This window comes from Lemur catta, chromosome 14 (genome assembly GCF_020740605.2).
Source record: "Lemur catta isolate mLemCat1 chromosome 14, mLemCat1.pri, whole genome shotgun sequence".
Lineage (NCBI taxonomy): Eukaryota > Metazoa > Chordata > Mammalia > Primates > Lemuridae > Lemur > Lemur catta.
Window position 1 is genome coordinate 33,502,435 of NC_059141.1, and position 20,606 is coordinate 33,523,040.

The following is a 20,606-nucleotide window of genomic DNA, read 5'->3' on the forward strand; positions in this document are numbered from 1 at the left end:
GTTCGACCATTGAGTAGGATGAGTGAATCCCACCCCCTTTGTGGAGCAGGTGGTAGAATGATCAAGAGCTTTGGAGTCAGGCAGACCCTAGTTTGAATGGCATTGCAGGGATTCAAGAAGGCTTTTGTCACATACGTAGTGCAGTGGCTAGCTCTTACCCCTGGTTCAGTACCGAGCATGCTAACAGACCTGTGGAGCTAGGGCATGTTTGTGTAACAAACACTGGCATCATTTTGATTGAACAGTGTGCTCTAAGTCCCTTTGAAATGAATAGAGTCCTTTTGGAATATGAGGATAAGGGAATTTATAATGAAAAATCAACATATAAGGTGTGGTACTTCCCCAAACAAATAGATTAGCTTGTTACTGTTAAGAAAAGTAAAAGTTGAGTAAAGAGAATAAGATACAAAGAGGTAGTTTGTATAGATATGTTCTTTTTAGAATATGAAGTAAACCCATCAGCACACGTTAGGACTGTTCCTTACCTTCCGTTAGGTGGGTGACAGGAGGATCTTCACTGATAACAAGTTTGAGATCAATGTATAGGCAGGTGACTGGGCTGACGTAAACAATGCCTGCTGCAGCCAAGTGAGATGACAGCTTTCCCAATAGTGAAGTTGTTGAAAATTCAGAAAACTTTTTACTTCAGTTATTTCTGGGATTCTCCTGCATAAAAGACCATATCCAAATGGTTTTCCTGCAAGGTCCCATTTTTGGGACAAACCTCTTTATGATATCTTCCTGCACAATTTTTTGAGTTATCTTATTTAGTACTTTTTACCATGAAATAAGAAAAAGATGTTTATTGCTACATTTTCAGGGCTTCCCCTTTTAATATTTTTTCCCCAGAGGCATACTTTAATATTACGCTCACATCTTTTTAGTAAAAATATAAGAAACCACACTGCTTTTGTAAAAAAGAGGATTCTGTTTCCTACTACTTAGGGGGAAAAACCCTTTTATCTTTTTTCCTTTGATCAGAATTATGTGGCCTGTCCCATTTCCCTTTCTGTCCTATCAGAAATTTAGAAATAATTTTAAGGTTCAGTCACACCAAGAGCATTACCAAGTTAAATTGAAATAATTTAATAAAATGAACTACTAATGATGGTGTCATAATTTTAGATAGACCATCCATTTGGCTGTGTCTTTAAGATTTTTGGGTAGAAACTCACATACGGTTTTTTTTTTTTTTTTGAGACAGAGTCTCACTCTCTTGCCTGGGCTAGAGTGCCATGGCGTCAGCCTAGCTCACAGCAACCTCAAATTCCTGGGCTCAAGCAATCCTCCTGCCTTACCCTCCCAGGTAGCTGGGACTACATGCACGTGCCACCATGTCCAGCTAATTTTTTCTGTTTTTAGTTGTTTGGCTAATTTCTTTCTATTTTTAGTAGAGACGGGGGTCTTGCTCTTGCTCAGGCTGGTCTTGAACTCCTGAGCTCAAGCAATCCTCCTGCCTCGGCCTCCCAGAGTGCTAGGATTACAGGCGTGAGTCACCACGCCCGGCCACATACAGTTTTGATTGAAAGTAATGCTAAGGCCAAAAAATACTGATAAAGCTCGGCTAAAATATTCAAGTTATGTGTTACAGTGTGTCTGATCATTAGAAACTTCTTATTTAACCAGTGTACATTAAGGTAGTGTGCAACTTTTCAAGGGGTGGGATGATGATTGAGGAGCCAGGTGGTTATTTAGAAATATTTAGTATATAGATGGATTGTGCTTTTTTCTGCCTTAAAAAACAACGAGGATTGGATAAGGAAATCACAAAGGAACACTGGAGGAAAAAAAGCTCCTCTCTTACTGTGTAGGATTGAAATGTAATCAGGGTTAGTCATTTCCTCCTCTGTGCCCCTGGGCATATGGTTTTACTTTGCTGAAAGCACTAATTAATTGTATGGTATAGGATAGTAATTATTTGTTTACAGTCTGTCTCTCCATTAAACTATAGTTGGCCCAGCCTTGTTCTTCTTAGTATCTGTTGTTTCAAACACAATGCTGCAATAAAAATTTTTATATATGATTCATTCTTCTCAAATAGTAGGTTAGAAGGCATGTTTTTTAGGCCAGTAAGTATTTCAAAATATTGGCAAATATTTTGAATATTCAAAGGTGGTAGAGAGGCATTTTTCACCCCCAAAGTATGTATTTATTAAAAAAATGAAAACAATAATTCAGAAAATTTAATCTTTTGTAATCCCGTGTTTCTAGGACTATTAAATTCCAAAGAACAGTTTGAATGGGATAAGTAATTCTCAGGCAACCCTTCACACCTTTCTCCTCTACGTTTTGTATTATGGCTAGGTGTGACTATCCACCCATATTCAATTATTGAAGGCCGACAGCATACCTGGCAGTATATTGTGCCAAGGATACATGTGGTGACCAAAACATGTACCCTACACTCAGGATGTCAGTTATATTCTGGAAGTATTAGAAGCTCAAGTCTTACGATTTACACAAATTTCTTGCTGCCTCCTTTTTTCCTGAGGACAGAGTTTGCATAGAAAACTATAAGTGAAAAAGTTTACATGCCAGTGATTTAGACATTTGTGATAAGGATGCTCTGCTGTCAACAAAATTAGAAAAGTATATTTTGATTTATTTTTTTCTTCTCTTTCCACCCCAAACTCATACTCTGACTTATGGCATTGATGTTCCCTTGTTTTCATCAGTATCCCAGCTCTAGAACCCAATGTGTCACTGTGGAAATCTAGTCACTTGTGCATAGCCATGACAATTTGTAAATTACCCACACCGGAGGATGTTTCCAAGGGACATTATGACTAAACTGGATGATAGAATGAGATCTATAGTAGTATGTCACTTTGGTGGCATATCATTTCATTACCTCTCAGGGATTTGGACTTCTTTAAAGCTCAGTATGCATCATAGGGATGTAGAGATGGATTGCATTAAATGTTATTCAGTGAAATCCCGATTGGTGCCAAGGAAATGCTTTGTGGAATGGCTGTGTTTCCGATTGTCTCGCTGGTGAATCTTTCAGCTGGTTGTTGTTAATGTGACCTGGAGTCAATCACTTAACCCCTGAGAGGATCAGAATCCTCATCTGTAAAATCAGGATCGTTTGACAAGCCCCTGAGTGGTTTTGAAGATTGAATAACATCTGTGAAGTGCCTGTTACAGGACTAAGGACAGAGTAGTCTAGTCCCTCAAGATACAGCGATGGCTCTTATTTCTTAAGATAAAGGAATTTTTTATTCTCCAGCATTTTGAAACAGATTTATCATACTTTTTGAGTTATAATAGTTCATGCTTTTTAATATCTTAATACACAATGTATTTCAAATTGTATAAATTGCATCCTTCTTGGTTTATAGACCAAAATTGTGTACTTGGTGTTTTCTCATATGGCTTAGGACTGAGTCTTGTAGCAAAACAGCAACAGCAATAATATTCATTTATTTTTATTATTTTATTTATTTAGTACTTAGTGCCAGGTGTTAGAACTAAGCTCTTTACATAAATTACCTCATTTAATCCTCACCATGAGAGCACTGATGCACAGAGAGAGGTCAAGTAATTTACTTGTTGAAGGTCACATAGCTGTCATTAGAGGACCTGTGATTAAAACCCAGGCATGTCTGACTTCTAAGCCCAGGTTCTTAGCTCTTCTCTTTCCATGCAGCATGTGTTAAATAACTGAGAAGGTGGCCCTTCAGGGTGACAGACACAAGTGTTTTTGGATGACTTTCAGTCTGGGTAGCTGCAGTGTGCTTAAACACATCCTTCTGGAGTTTAAGGACTCATGTTCTTTCTGTTATGTGTTAAGATAGCACAATTCACCCATGAGCACTGCACTTTATTTATATTCCTGCTGGGTCCTTATCATAGTCTGTCTTTGCTCTATTTCTTAGTGGACAAGTCTGGGGAGAGGCAGTATATTGGGTGGTTAAGAGACCAAGACTCTGCAATGGAACAGCCTGGAGTTGAATCACAGCTTAGCTCTGTATAAGCTGTGTAACATAGAGCAAGTTCCTTTTTTCCTCTCTGTGCTTCAGTTTCTCATCTATAAATTAGGAATACTAAATAATATTTTAAAGAGTTATGAGGATTAAAAGAGTAAATATTTAGAAGAATACACACACACCCCCCCCATATACACGGTGCATAATGCACTGCCTGATACCTAATGAGTATGCTGAAAGTGCTTGTGGTTCGTGATAAGATGATGATGTCTTTTAGCACAGCTATGGGCTGTGCCATTTTCATCTTCACTTTCCCCCCAAAGGCCTACCATGGTGCCCCACACATGATAGGTAGGCGTGCTTTGCCAGTCTGTTGAGAGAATAGATGGCTATGGATGGGCTGTGTGGTTGAACACGTGGCCAGTTCTTTTTCATCTTGAAGTTATATTTGCTCCATTAATCTAAACCCTCTCTTGGCTTTAATAGAATCAGGGATTGAATAACTGGAAAAAGTTGGCCCAAGCAAGGTTAAAATTATTTGTCAATAATAATAGCTAAGATGCATGAAGTGCTTGCTATATGATAGGGCACAGGCTAAATATATTATGATTAACTTATTGTTTCTCAAACCTCATGAGGCAGGTATTATCCCATTTTATAAATAGTAAGTTTCATATGCATTGTCCTTGTAGTTAAGAGGTTGTTCTTTGAATTGAAGAGGTCTGGTGTGAATCCCATAGCACTAGCAGAAATGGGCTTCCCCTCAGGTCTCCCTGAGTGCCCTTTAGTCTATAGTAAAGCACTCAACAAATGGTTGTATTATCAGTTATTGTTGCGACTCCCGAGGCAGAGTCAGGTATTCTACTTGAATATCAATATGGGAGTTTTGCATGTTGATAATTAACATAGCAATCTTGTCTTGGGTATACAGACTACATATTCCTTAGTTAAAAATTCTTGTTTTTGGGAAAATCTTTGTATTGAAGCTAAAATTCCCATGCTTTAGCTTAAAGTTTTCACTGCTCTATCTTTGGTGGAAATGGAAAAATCCTATCCATTGCTCATAGCAGAGTAGTGCTTAAAATGATATTAAAATAGTCTTCCTTGTTTTCCCTAGATTAAACTTTCTCTATGAATTTCATATGTTGTTATCTTCTTCACTTTCAGTGATCTTTACATTTCTATTTTTTATTTTCTATTTTTTTTTCAATTTCCCCCCAAAAGTGTAGAGCCCAGCATTGATCACTGTGACCCTGCTTGATTTTTATTATGAAATGAGGTTTTCATCCTCACAGTCAAGGTCTGTAATCTGTGTGAGGTGGTGCCTGTATTGAAATATTGATCCTCTTTGACTCTTCATGAGACTATCGGGGTGGCATTTGTGAGCCAGCTGGTCCTCAACATTCCTGCTCACATTTCCGCTAGCTCCCCAGCTCCACAACCTGGAGCAGAAATGGGCATACTGGATCAGTGACATACACGGCCCAGATGGGACACAGCAGGTGTTTGCCCATTGACTAATCCTCACTTATTCAATTTGTGTAGGAGCCAACATGTCACCCCTAATAGAGGATCCTATTGGTTACACAATATAAGAACTTGTTGAACGGAATTGATTTAATTTTACAAGTATTCCAGACTCTTCCCTCTGAAAGCTCTTATTAATCTTTGATTTAATACCCCCCCCCCCCGCTTTTTTTTTTTTTGGTCCATAGTAAGAGCCTCCTTCCCATTTCTCCCACCACTTCTAAACATTATTTTTCCTGAACCATGTGTATATTATCGACTCTTAGAAATTGCTGGTTACCCTGTCATGGTCTTTATTATGGGCATCATAATTGATGTTAGTTTATGGGTCTCTTTATGGCACCTTCTTCTGAAGGATTCTGATGAGTTCCATCTTATTCTTATCCTTTGTAGTGTTGTCATGGGGTCACCATTGACATTCTGGGCCTTTTTCCTGGAAACACGTTATGCTGTTGATTTTTCAATGAAATATGTTTCATGTAGTTTATAATGAAAAGCCTGTAAGCTGTTTGGCTTGACCACCCGCAGCTATGTGGCGTAGGGATGCTGTGCAGCCCCTCTGCATGTTCGCTCACCTGTAAAGTGAGCTGATGATAACAGCACCTACTTTACAGAATTCGTGGTGGCACTAAATGAGATAATGCATGTTAAGTGCCCATCTGTGTCTAGCTCATGGAAAGCACTCAGTTAAGATAGTTATTGAAAAAGTGAGCATGAGGTGGGACACTAACGGATCTTTGAATGGTGGTCACGAAAAATTTCCCAGAGGTGGTCAAGCCCCAGTGAGTTAGTCAAGGGCAGAAAGGGTGTTTCCCACAGGGGAAATGGCTATGAGTAAAGTGTTAGGAGATGAAATGGAAAAGGGGGCAGAGAGCAATCGTGAGGTCCTTGTTTTGTCAAGCCCAGGGGCTCTGGCTGAATTCCTGGGAAATGAGGACCCACAGAAGAATTTATACTTAATTAGGGCTCTGGACACATGCAGACTTGAGGAAACAGAATTCAACAGGGTCCATAGGAGTCACCCAAGACCTGTGAGAAGACTTTGCTAAGAGGCATGAGAGGATGGGGAGTTCCTGGACAGTGAGTGGGGCAAAGGGACAATTAAGCCCCGTATTTACATCAGACCCTTGCTTTTGAGCTTCAGGAGACCTGAAGTAAAAACCAAAGAAAGGGGTAACGTGTCATGCATTGAGTCCTTTAAGAAAATGAATTAGATAGGCTGCAATTTCTAATACGGAGAAAATCTGCTCAAGAAGTAGCAAGAGGCTGTCCCACATTTCAGCCTGGCACACTGTTTGGAACATTGTGCCTGTGGCACAAATCTACTGGTCTGTGTGGGGGGAAGACCTGTTCTCCATTTTCCTGTGATTGCAGAATCCTCTTTTTCTCTAGTATGTGATAAAATGCTGTTCTTACTTGCCAGTTTTCTTTTTATTAGCTTTGTAACTGGGTTTATAAGTTTTCTTTGTGACTATTGTTTTCTGATTATTTTCTCAAGAATGGTTAGAAGTAGAAATGGAAATACACCAGAACATGATTTATGTGAAAAGGAATCTTCTCCGCACCCCTAAGTGCATGTACATAAACAAGAAAAATGAAGAACAGCAACTTAACTAACTTTCATTGCTTTGGATAGACTCTAGCGCCTTGTATGCCATTTGGAGGAAGAGATATGGAAATAAATGCAAATGTATGTGAGGGTGATAGCCAGCTGGCTATCTGAAGTCAGTATCGGCTTTCTGGAACGAATAGAGACATTTCTCTGTCATTTTATTTGGAATGGCCTCACTACTAGAGAGCATTTCTCTTGCCACAGTGCTGCAGTAAAAGTAAGCACATGCATGTCTAAGAAACAGATTGTTAGAAAGTGAGTTTCTTTGAAATGTTTAAATAAAGAGCATTTATTATATGTTGACAGTGTTCCTCAGTCACTACTTAATGATGGAGGCTAAAGAGAAAAAGAGAGGTAACGGTCGCTGGTCTTACCCTCCTGTGGTAGACAGCTAGAAAATGGGACAGCCATCTATGAGGCAGTAGACAATAGGCAGCCAGGACTGTGATTCTTGAGAGAAGGGGCCCACAATTACCCTGGTTTTTTACTTGAGCACTTTCCCTTGCATGGTACAGGGAGGTGAGCCCTAGCAGAGCGTGGTGGTCTCATAGCACTGAGAAGGCAGATATTGGAGTTCAAGGCTGCTGAAGGGGATAGAATTTGTATGGCAGGATACTGGAGAGGAGGGAGCTTCACGAGGGCTGAGACCTCCCCAGGGTGAGACCTAGCAGAGAACAGCTGCTACCAGACTAAGAACAGGGTGGCAATGCCAGAGGCCATGCATTACTTAGAGAGGTGGGGGTCTGGCCTAGCCCGGGTGGAGAGACGTTGCTGAACACCTTAGCCTTTCTGTTTGACCCCCCCCAGGATGTGTAAGGACCATACCTTAGAGTAAGGGCGATAAGCTAGGACTAAGGACATAACTGAAATAGACCCGTCTTAACCAAGCATAAAGCCAGGCCTGACAGGATCAGGAGTATCCACCAGTAATTTAGCTGCCACCAGAACAAAACTGAACACCCTCTAATTGCCTTATAATAGAAAAGAAGCAGGGAAATGTGACCCATATTCAAAAATAAAAAGTAATCAGTGGAAATAGACAGTGGCTGTAAAATAGTGTTATACCAGATCTTGGTCTCTAGCAGCATCCTCCACAGAGAGGAGCTTCCTTTTGTAGAAGTGATGACATCCAGGGTAGAGGCAGGGAAGGTACGAGATGAGCTCAGGACAATTTTGTTTTTTAATGTCAGAAACTAAGAAAATAAAAGTAAGAAAATAAAAAAAAGATGGAGTATGCCACAAAGATATGGGAGCCAGCTTGAAGGGACTCTCCCTGGCTAAGTCTGAGACAATCTGAACATCAAAATAATTAAGTACAGGTATGAATTATAAATCATTTAAAAAGTAGGACTTCATGTATCCCAGCTGATCCTAAGTAGATAAATAGATGAACACATAATGTAGAATGCTGAGTAATCAATGGTAATATGGAGGGAATGCTGGAGTTGCAACAGTCAGCATGTTGCACCCATCACAGTATAAAGTTTAGATCAGGCAGTGTCACCAGTGGATGCAAATCTAGGGGGGAATTTTGATGCGGGACAAGTTATTTGCATGGTCTGAAAGTGTCTCCCCTTAGATTACTTATTACTTGCAAGGGGAGAAGTAGTAATTTTTCATTGGAGAAATTGGACAGCACTTTGGATGATCAAAATTATTAACGTCACCACGCTGGGGCAGATAGACTTCATGCGCCTTCAGATGTGATATCCAGAACAGAAAACATCACTTCAGTAGTTTTCTGGCTGCGAATGCATAATCTGAACTGAATCATCAGGAATCACCTGAGGAAATGTCAGACAAGTCAAAATGGAAATGTTCTATTAATATAAAAAAAGGGGAGATGCTGTCTTCTTCTAAAGTGTTAATGTCATAAAAGACAAAGGAAAGCTGTGTGTTTCAGGTTAAAGGAAGCTAAAGAGAAATGGCAGTTAAATGCAATATCTGACCCTGGACTGAATCCTGAATAGGAAGAAAAAGAAATACTATAAAGAGCATTATTGGGTTAACTCAATATAGTAGCAGATTAAGGTGTTATATCAATATTAAATTTACTAAGGTTGATAACTAAGTTGGGGTTATGTAAGAGAATATCCTTATGCTTAGGAAAGAAATTCTGAAGTATTTAGAGTTAAAGGGCTATGTTGTATGGAACTTGTCTCCATATGGCCCAGAAAAATAGTCAAGTGAGCGTGTGTGGAGAGAGTGAGTGGATGATTAAGTAAATGGGTTAAATGTTGATAGTAGATAAATCTGGATAAAAGAGTACACGAGTATTCTTTGTACTATTAGGATTCTACAGCTCTTCTATGAGCTTGAAATTATTTACAAATGATACATTTTAAACAGGTCAGCAGTTACAACCACAACTTAAAGAGAAGAGGAAGGCATGTGAAAAAGATAAGTCGTCTCTTACCGTGGTGTGGATTTTCTAGCCTTTGGGTTGCTTGTGGTAGATACATTAATCCCATGGTAGTGTCTCTGTCACTTAGCAGGCAAAGCCATTCTATATCTGTTGGCTAAGAAAGCATATCTAGTGCAAGAAGAAATAATAATATTGCTGTTCAAGTTGAAATTATTATGCCATTTGGTGTCATAGAAGAGTTTGGATCAATGAGTCATAGAGCTGGGTTCTAATTTATTCTTTGACACTTGCTGGTTAAGTGGTCAGGGGAAAGTTCCCTAACCTTTGGGAACTTCAGTTGCTGCATCTTAAAATAACACTTGTCTATTCTCAAGATCTTAAGGCTCCAATGAGAAAATGCATGTGAAAGCTCTTTGTAAATAATAATGATTTCTTCAAACATTAAGTTACTATTAATAGTTTTGATTAAAATGGGTTAGACTAAGGTAGAGATTTTCCTTAATTTGGGTGGTTTTATTCCTATTAAAGATCACGTTTTTACTTGATTGATTATATGAGGGAGTTTCTTTCCCCGTGGACCCTTTGGTTCCTTTTGGTTGCCTCCTTCCTAATTTCCTGTCCTTATTATTCTAGGCAAAGCTTCAGTGACTGAAGGAGTTGTGGACTTTCTGAATTTTAAAAGCAGTGAAGTTGGAGCACAGTAGAGGGTATATAAAAGGCAATACAGGTGAGTCAAAATCAGCATTTCACCATCCTCAAAGAACGCATGGACCTGAAGTTCCTTGTAATCGCTCCTGCTTAGTTCTGAGACTGAGTGTGAGGCTCTGATGGGACGGGGAACTTCAGGCCTTCGTGGTGCCCCAGGGAGAAATCAGCCAAGGAAAGGCCTGTGTGGTTTGGGGAGAGTAGGAAAAAGAATTGAAGAGGCCAGCTCCCTCCTTGGAGGAGGCAAGCAACATGGGCCAGGGTGGTAGAAATGTGTAAAACAAAGGACACAGGAAATAGTATCAGACTGAGTCACTGGAAATGACAGAAAAGGGCACTGCTGGATCTGGAGTCACATAAACCAGGTGGGAAAGGTTCTAGGATGTCTTTTGGGGCCAGACCTTTTCCCTTAATTTGGAATTGCTTTTGATTGAGGCTTTTATCCTGGAAGATTATGTTATAGTTACCAGGTCTGCCCTCTTCTCGGGAGTTGAACAGTCTAGGCCAGGGCTACTCAGAGTGCCAGTGTGAGATGAGGTAAAATGGAGTTTGATCTAGAACATGAAAGTCAGCTGAACTAAACGGTGTTTTTAGTGTCATTGTTGATTTTCATTCTGGCACGTGACTACTATTTTTGTATGTATATCCAAACAATATATTGCTTAGTTTTGCTTGTTTTTGAGTTTGAAAAGAATGGTATATTGCGTGTAGTATTTTTCAACTTGCATTTTTTTGCCTGGTTATGTTGTAAGCTTTACTTGTTGCATGTAATGGTATCAAATTTTTCTGGTTAAATAAAATTCTATTGTGAGAGTCTATCACAGTTCATCTGTGGTCTCACTTCCCTCCAACATTTGGTATTTTGTTGCCAGACTAGCGTGTGTAAAATAGTGTATTATTGTCATTGATTAATAGTGAGATTGAACATCTTTCTTTTTAGTATCCTTTGGAGAACAGAGTTAGTGATTTTAATGTAGACAAATTTTCACTCTTGTGTGGCTAATACAACTTATTTCTGTGTTTTTGATTTTTGAAGTATACTCTGAAATTCTCTTTTAACTATGTGGTACATTTTCATTGCTAATCTTTGTTCTTTTGGATTGACGTTTTTATTGGTTTGTGTTTTAATTCAATTTTTTTCTCTGATGATTTGGAAATTATACATTCTATTTCTGTTCTTCTCATGATTACTTGGAAAGTACACTGTGCACATTTAACAGTTTTAAAGTAGTCAGTATTTAAGGTAATCTAATCACCTTCTAGAATAATACAAAAGGTCACCTAATGAAGACTCTCTCCTTCTGTACTTCTATGTCCTTTTCAGTATTTCAGTTCTGTTATTTGTTTCACCCTACCAATTAGACAATTGTTATTGTTTAGAGATGGTATTTGTTTAATTTTATATGTTTACCATTTTTTGTTCCTCTTCCCTTCCTTTCCTCTGATGATATTTACCTTTTTCAGATTTTTTTTTTTTTCCCTAAGAATCTCTTGGTGGTAACTTCTCTCAATTTTGGTTTCTGAAATGTCTTTGTTTTACTCTTACAGTTCTTAGTTGGCAGTTATTTTCTCCCAGCATTGTGACTATACTGTTTCATTGTTCTATAGCTTTCATTTTTCTCTAAGGACATCTGTTAGTCTTTCATTTGCCATTTTTTAGTAGATGATTTGACTTATTCTAAGTTTGTTGACTTGTCCTTGGTGTTCTGTAATTTTGCTACAATGTATCTATGTACGGCTTTCTATTTTTCTTGTGTTATGTATCTGTGAATTCATTTTATTAATCAGCTCTGAAAATTTCTCAGCTGTTAATGCTTTAAATACTGTCTCTTCATTTTCTCTGTTGTCTTCTGGTTTTGATTAAATGAATGTTAGAACTTCTCTTTTTATCTTTTACATCTTTTTATTTTTGTTCAATATTTTTCCCATTGTTTTTCTCTGCTTTATTCTGGGTAATTTCTTAAGATTTAGCTTTTAGTTCAATAATTCTCTCTTCGGCTGTGTTAAATCTTCTATTTAACCTAGCCATTGAGTAACTTCAATATCATATATTTTTTGTTTCTAAAATCTTTATTTCTGCCTAGATATTTTTTGATGGTTTCTTTTTGCTTGTTCATTTTTTTTTTGCTTCATCTTTCATATCTTCAGACAACACCAAAGTTATTTTATATCCAGTATTTGGTAATGCCAGTATCTGAAATCCTTGGTGTTCTAAATCTATTTTTGTGCTTCTTTCCTAGTGTGCATGGTAAGTTTTGATTATATGATAATTATGTCTTGGAATCTTCAGGTATTTATTTCTTGAGATTTGTGTGTGTTTGTACTAGCAGCCAGGAGGATGCTACAGACCCAGGACCACTTTTGTTCCCTTTGGAAACCTGATGTCAGATTGGGCTTTCCCCAGCTTGCTGAAAGCTGGAGGTCTAGAAACCCCATCTCATTGCTGGTATTCATAGTTGCCTCCAGGGCAGCTTTGGCTTTCTTCTTTGCTCGCTCCTTAGTGCTCTTTGCTTAGGTTCCAGTGCACTGTTCCTGCCATATTCTCATGGGTTTTGTTTCTCTACCTGGAGCTAACCAATGCATTAAAAGTGTTCTTAAAAATGATTTATCCTGAATCTAATTATAGTATGACAGAAGGGCCTTGCAAATATCTAATCCACCATAATTCCTGAATTAGACATGCCCAAGTAATTTTTAAAAATTAGTTTTATGTACATGACCTTTATCAATTTTTTTAAAACTCTTTAAACTTTAAATTACTTTCCTTTATTTCACCTAAGGATAAAGAAAATAATAAAATAATGATCTTCTTGAAAGCTAGCTAAACCACATCATATACCATATCCTTACACATTTGCTTGGATTCTTTTTCTAGTTAATATTGAATATTTACTCCCTTGAATTACTACTCTTGGAATAACTCATCAGAACAGAGTACCTGTTCAGCATCAATTTATTGTGTCTCTCAGTCTGTTTTCTGTCAAAGTGTCATTTTTCTTTCTATCCAGAATCCTAGAGAGAAAGATTTAGTTGTGGATCTCTGCCTGTGGATGCCTTTCTTCCTCACATGGAGTGCAGAAAACAGATGTTTGCTGTTGTAGTTAGAGGCATCATCTCTGTAAGCTCCACATTCTTACATTCTACATCTCCTTAATAGGCATAGAAAGCAGCATGACATTTTTGGTCTATCAAATGTTACAGTTGCCTTGGGCTTTGGCACATGAAAAAAATTCTTTCAAAATGGATGTCAAATGAGATTGCTGATTTAATAGTTTTTTTATTCATTCTACAGCAGAATAATCACCTGTAGGCAACTGTACCTTTTTGGAGGCTACACAGATCTGACAGGTGTGTGTAGATTTGGGGATGAAAGTGCTAGGTTAGGCATGTCTCTAATTGGCAAAAGTCTTTATGCTTTGTAGGCTACAGGTAGGATTTTTGTAATGCTAGCATAATCATAGAAAAGGCAGGCTCTGAAAACATTCCTAGGAAATGCTGAGCTATGTGATAGAGATTCTCTGAGGAATTGCCTGGTATTGGCTCCACACTTTCATGTGTAAAATATAAATATTAGAAAATTCTGTGGCTTTTTTCCCCTTGGATAGCAAATCCCAGTGAGTAATAACTTACATCTGTATCCTTTTATTCTTGGGTTTTTCTTGGCTGTCAGTTCAGGCACTGCTGTTGGTTTTTGCATTCCAAATGGTTGGGTTAGCCGAGCACCCCAGAAGCTCACCTGGGGAGTTGGGTAGCGATGAAAGTGGGACTGGAGAAGTTTGCCAGGGATGGCAGGGCTTCCCGAGGGGGCCCCCACCTGGCCTTCTGGGCCCGGGGGCCATCAGCCTCAGTGCTCACTGCTGGGGAGTAGGGAAAGCAATGTGATTGCCTTCACTCCAGTTCTGTTGGCCTGGGCTAGGCTGGGCAGCTCGTTTGGCAGAGCAGGAAGTGGCGCTTTGAGCCTCCCATTCTGTCTGTTTCTTTTTCTTTCTTTCTTTTTTTTTTTTTTTTTACTGTAAATGTGTCCCTTTGAAGGTTGTAATTTGGATCATTAGCATGATTTCAACAGAGTTCACCTAAGTGCAGTTTCCTTCTTACTGTGAAGTTGTGACTCTGGTCATATCAAAAAGATGCAGAGACACAGCCCCAAAATGCGGTCTTTCAGATGTCCATGTCAGTTAGGGTGTTAAAACTGGGGCCTGGGAGTCATTGTCAAGACGAGAGACCGTGAATCTGCCTTTGGTGATCAGGCCCCGTCATATAACCCAGAGCAGTGCTAGCTGTGTCTCCTGTGCTTGAGTCATAATCGTGTTCCTCTGCAGTGAGAATGGTTATTCATCTCTGTATGACTTGGCACTGGAACACTCGGCCATTTGTAACATTTGGCTCCTTTCTCACACGAGATAATTAATTAGTATCTTTCTAAATAAGGTTTTGAAAAGTTAGGATTATTTTAAACACCTTCCTCTCCAACTTGTCTTCCCTCCTGCTCACCAAATTCACATCTGGATGCTTGCTGTCATGTCCTTTATTTAATGCCTGCAAAAATGCCTGCGGAATAATTTTTGTTTTCCTTTGCTACAGTCAGAAAGTTCAGGGGTTGCAGCATGGCACAGGGGGAGCCATACTAGGTTCATTGTAGCCAGACAACCTGGGTTCAAGTTGAAGTTCTACTCACAGTCTGTAGGACTTTGATTACCAATCACTTAACTTTTCTGAGTTTTCTTTTTCCCAGCTAATAACTACCTTGATCTGTTCACATGTTAGAGCAGCAGTTTTTAAATGTTTTGGTTTTAGGACCCCTTTATACTCTTAAAAATTATTGAGGACCCCAAAGAACTTTGCTTATGTGGATTATATGTAGCATAATGTGGTAGCAGAATAATGGCCCTAAAAGATGTCCATGTCCTAATCCCCAGAACCTGTGAATATGTTACTTTACATGGCAGAAGACTACAGATGTGATTAAGTTAATGATCTTGATATAGGGAGAATATCCTGAATTATCCAGGTGGACCCTGTGTAATCATAAAAGTTCTTCTAAGAGAGTCGGAGAAGGAGATATGAGGGTTGAAGCAGAGGTTGAAGTAATGCTGTTGTTGGAAGACAGACCACAAGCCAAGGAGCTATGCAAGGTTTGCAGTTCTCCTGTAGACCCTCCAAGGAGGAGATTGGCCCTGACAACACCTTGTTTTTATTCCTGTAAGACCCATTTTTGGCCTTGTAACTTCCAGAACTATAAGATAATAAATTTGTGTTATTTCATAGCCACCAAATTTGTAGTTGTTATAGCACCAATAGAAAACTAATATACATATTTTCCGTATTAGAAATTAAAAATGAGAAATTTTAAAAATATTCATTTAAGAATAATAAAAAACCCATTATAGGTTAGCATAAATTACATTTTTTATGAAGGATAACTATTTTCCAACTGTAAATGAGAAAACTGCCACTGCTTTACATATTGGCAAATTTCTTTAATGTCTAGCTTAAGAGAAGCTAGCTGGGTTTTCATTTCTGCTTCTGCATTCAGTCTGTTGTGGTATCACATGTATCATGTAGCCTCTGCAAAACTTCACTGAACACTCTTGGAAGAATGAGCATTAAAAAGACAAATAATGTCTTAGTATTCTTATGAAAATAGTTTTGGCCTCATGGACTACCTAAAAGAGTTTCAGGGATTCTCAGGTGTCCCCAGACCACACTTTGAGAACTGCTGGGCTAGAGCACAGCCACATGGCCACACCTAGCTGCAAAAGGGAACTGCAGTTCTTATTCTGTGTATCAGTTAAAAAACTGGGGGTTCTGTTACAAGGAATAAAGGGAGAGTGGATATTAAGTGACATTTAGCAATTACGAAGACCTCTTATATCAAAATTTGATATACGTGGTAGGTAGACAGTCACCAAAATGTCAATTTCCCTTCTTGTCCCTGTATTAGCTAGGAAAAATGGACATTTCACTCAGACTGCATTATTTATAAATACCTATGACAAAACACAATGACATGTAGGCGGAGGCATAGTTGTAGTGAATTGCATTTTTAGCATTTGTAGATAAATTATATGAAATATCTATTGTTTGGTGCTCACAGGCAGCTTTTTGATATCTTGTTTGGTCTTTTGAACTTAACAATATGCCTCCTTTCCTTTGGTAGGAGGAAAGTTGGAATTGAAATGAGATTTAAGACTCAGCTTTGATTTCATAGTTATTCTCCACGGGTTTGAAAATACATGGAGTGTGATGTTTTCTTTGGGGTCATTTTGTAAACAGCCCCTGCTGCTCCCTGGCAGCGTCCTGTTGTTGAAGAATAACCCAGTTCCAGTTTCTGATGTGAAATAGCAGTTAGAAGTATTTGTGCTAAAGTACCTTATATATTTTTTAAAAGTATATAAATACAATAAAACAGTTTGTGCTTAAGTAAGTGGCTTAATTTTGAGCTAAATATAAAGCTTAATGGTGATTGCATTAATTGATGAATATGTGTGTGTTTAATGCTATTCTCATCTTTAAATCAATTATTGTAATACCTGTTGGGTAAGTCTGGAGCTATTATTTCAACCTCTGGGTCAGAAAGAGCCTTCATACCTTGGATTGTCCTGTCCCTCTCCAAGTCCTGAACTGGTTGGGAAGGGCAGTTTGGGTTTGGTATGGGGATGGAGAGGGAGCAGTGAAGGTAGTTTTGAAGTCTGAGTACTTGAAGGGGAAAGGGGTACTTGTTTGGGAGCCACAACTAGGCCCTTTGGGTGACCAGAGGGCCACACCAGTTTCTGGTGACCTTTCCAAACTGGAGCTGAGAGGGGCAGTTTTACTTGCTTTGCTGTTTTTTTCCCAGAGACCATGACAGCCATCTGCGGCGGCCAGTTCCTGTTTCCCCTAGGGATGCACTGTGTTACCAGGAAGCAAGGGGCTTCTCGGTTGAAACCTTAGTTATGGCAGAGAGTGGAAGCAGTTGGTATGGCTTGAACTTGTGTGACTGGGGACCTGCTGGTACTAAATACCTCGCATCTGAGAAGCTCAATGTTTTTGGAGAATATCATCATCATGGTAGCATTTATTACCCACATATGGGAATAATGCAAAAACTATAAGCAAAACTGGTAGAAAGGCATTCCTGTTTCATTTTTTGGTCTGTTTCAGATCATTACCTAGGAGGTCTCTGGACTAGCTGTCCTGGAGACTTGCTAGGTGTTCCAGTAGTGGGGAAGCGTGGCTGGGTGCAGGGCCCCCCTCCTTTTTCCAGATGTCCACATTATCACCCTGGGTGCTGTGGGGTGGCAAAGGTCAAGGTGCTGGGTAAGAGGAAGTCCTGCTCAAAAGCCATGTGGTGATTATAACAGCTAGTAGTTTTGGAAGCATGGGCTGGAATAATTTTCTGATAGTTTAAAATTTAGATTGTAAAATAATTAAGTGTTTTGATTTGGAAGTTCTTGTATTTAAAAATCACTAAACAGTTTCTGTGTGTGGAAGCTCAACCAGTACAGGGCCAAGAGCGCTGTCTTCTTTTGCCATCAGCTCTCGAGCGGCCTGCGAGCTTCCTGGTAGCTGGCCCAGGAGGCGTTGCAGGATGGGAGCCGGCCCTCGCAGGCTGTCAAACCCAGGCCATTGCCCTGGGCACAGAGGGCCCCCACAGGGTTTTGGAGGCAGTATGTGACAGAGTCTAGGAAAGATTAGGGTCTTTCTGGAAAGAGGCAAAAGAAGCATCAATAACTTGATGTTTTCTGGGAAAAAAAAAAATTGACCCCCTTGTTCTGTCTTATTGATTCCTAGCAGACTCCCATATCAGCTGTTGCAAATACTTTCTTCTTTTTGAGCTCCTGGTCTCCCATAACCTAGCTCTTGGCAGATGCCCTTAGAAATGAAGTCATGGAGACAGAGCTTGCCCTTTTTGTCCCTCCTCTCCACCCCAGCGTACGTCTGCTTTTTCCCCCTACAGGTGCCAGGCTGGTGAGGTGCTGAGCTCTAGGACGTATGGGCACGTCTATTTCCACTCCTTCACACCGTCTCCTTCTGTCCTGCCCGCCCTCTCTCGGGTGCTCAGGCATCCTGCTGTTATGTTCAGCTACTCCGTGGTACGCTTCTTGAAGTGGACAGTTGTCCCGTGCCTCTGATAGATGTCTTTCCTGTTAAGACCCTTCTATCTCACGGCCTACTCCCTCAAAGCCCTAATGCGAACACTGTAACCTGAAAGTCATACCTTATACATTCACAGAATGTTTATTGACCACCTACTGTGTGCGTGGGAGCTGGGGTGCAGATGCTAGGAGACACAGAGGTTAGTCAGACTGGTGGGGCTATTGATGCAGAACAGGGAGAGAGACATGGAGCAAATAGCATTAGAGACTAAGGATAAAAATATGTACAGACTAGAAGGGGAGAGGGAGCAATTTGCCTTGAAAGATTTTATAAGTGTGGCTCCCTCAGACAAGAGGAGAGGGTCATGCCAGGCACTAGTCAAAAGCCAAAGAGGGGTTACTCTGTCCCCCCTTTCTGATGGGATTTCATTATGCTAAGTCTAAAGCAGAGGGAGAACTGTGTACCTAAAGGATCTCCAGTGGTAGAGTTTGGCTCACATGGCGGGTGGCTGGAAAGAACCTTTTGGGGCAGATACAGGCTTGTAAGTGTCTCTGAGTTAACATCCCATGAGGAACTGCCAATTCCATGTATCTTTTGGGCCAGACTTTGACCTAAGGAGAAGATAAGTAGTCTTCAGTGAGGTTCTTGAGCCCTGGGAGTCTTCCTTGTATTCTTCTGCTTTAAGAACTTGTTGGTTACATACTTATTACTCCACGACTCCCTGTTGCTGTGGAAGGCCTTGAATACCGAGCCTGAGGTTGGAGCCCAGTTACAAGGACCTGCCCCTCTGGCTTAACCAGATTGTGCTTTAACCTTGCCTTGCATTTTTACTTTACGTTGACGCATAGTATTTTCACTGTGCGTGTGTGTGAGAATCTCTCTCCACTCTAAGTTCTTTTAAAGGCAGGAAGTTCTGTTCGTTTATTCATTTTATCCACATTGCATATACTGCCCTGGCATACTCCCAGTACTCCTAGATTGTTTAGCTTTTTAAATGTTTGAGGTGCTCTTATGTACATTCTCATTTGATTTTGACTTAAAACACAACTCGCAGAATGAGTGACTGTAGTTTTCAATAGAGCATTGCTTCACACAGCACTTTTGGGGGACCTGTGCACTGCCTAAAGCCTGAGATGGCTGGCGGTTCTGCCGCTCCTGAGTGGCTGGGGACTGCGGGGGAATGATGGGTGCACCTTTAGTAGACCCACTCTGCAAATTGTCCCTCATGGGATCTGTTGTGGGGGATTAAGTAGGCCTCATCCCGTCCCAGACTGAGCGGGGACTTACTGTCACCAGAGGAGCCGCTGGTTTGGAGCCCCTGGTCAGAACAGAAGTTCTCCTAGGCATTGCCACTGCAGGGTATTAGCATATTGAAGCTCCTGACGAGATAGCATCCAGCTATTTAGGATGACTTCTCCATAAGAGCTTCATATCGGCAAGTGTGTGTAATTTCTAGCTTAGTCTGGCCGGGCAGGCCCAGTGATGCTGCTAAGTGTTATTATTGTACCAGGCTGTTGGCTTTAGCTGTTGGCTAATTTGGGGAATGGGAGAGGTGGTTGGATTCTATAGTAAATTCAGTTGGATGCAAATGATAGGATTTGCCACAGGGATCCATAAAAATCAGGGTGCTATTCAGGGTGCAGGGGTGAATTCCATGGCTTACACCTTATTCTCCTTGCTCTGCTCCAGTACCGAGTGTGAGCGTGTGTGCAAAATTGTGTTAATTGCCACTCCAGAGTGTTTGGTAAAAGATTGTTGGAGCCACCTTCATTTTAGCCTGTTTAGCTCAGCCTAGGCTGGCCTGGACCCAGGGCCTCAGTGTTCCTGGGCTTCTGTCACTCAGAAGAGCTGCATGGGAGCTGAGAAACAAGGGACTTGTTGTGTGAATTCAGACCAGTGGCAGCTGCAAGAAAGAAGAGTGCTAAAGTCCTTCTGTTTTGCTTTTGCTCAATTCTAAATGATATTTTAGGATTTTTATAACATTGCAGTGTTTCTTAGGAAAGCTTGATTTGGGACATTTATTCTGAGGGGTTTTGGGACCTTCTGTGAGGAGTGGTTCGATTTGTCATAAGGATGAGCTGACAGGGATTGAGCTGTTGGCCAGACCTCATTGCCAACGGGCTATGTGGTCTGGTGCCATTCTCTGGGCACTTCCCCTCTCTGTGCTTATAAACTGGGGGAGTTTAGTGGTTCACACTCAGCACCAGCACTTTGGTTACTAATACATTTGATACGAGAACACTGGGTCATAATGGACAAGCTTTGCAGAGGTTTTGAGCCTGAGAGAATTGTTTCCTATTCTGGGGTCAAAGCACTTACTTGGATGGTGGTGTGGTTGCAAAGATTGAGTTCAGTTAAGTGAGGTGATGTGTGGAAGGCACTTAGCAAGTAC

General features: G+C 40.2%; 1 protein-coding gene across 5 annotated transcripts in view; it reads left to right on the forward strand.

Annotated features, from left to right (window-relative positions):
• The window catches only part of SGMS1 (sphingomyelin synthase 1), a 280,335-nt gene that overhangs the window by 90,076 nt on the left and 169,653 nt on the right, over positions 1–20,606 (forward strand). For all 5 annotated transcript variants that reach the window (XM_045569229.1, XM_045569232.1, XM_045569231.1 and 2 more), the window contains one exon: positions 10,067–10,160. The gene's annotated coding sequence lies outside the window, so the exon portion shown is untranslated. The remainder of the gene's footprint in view (positions 1–10,066; positions 10,161–20,606) is intronic.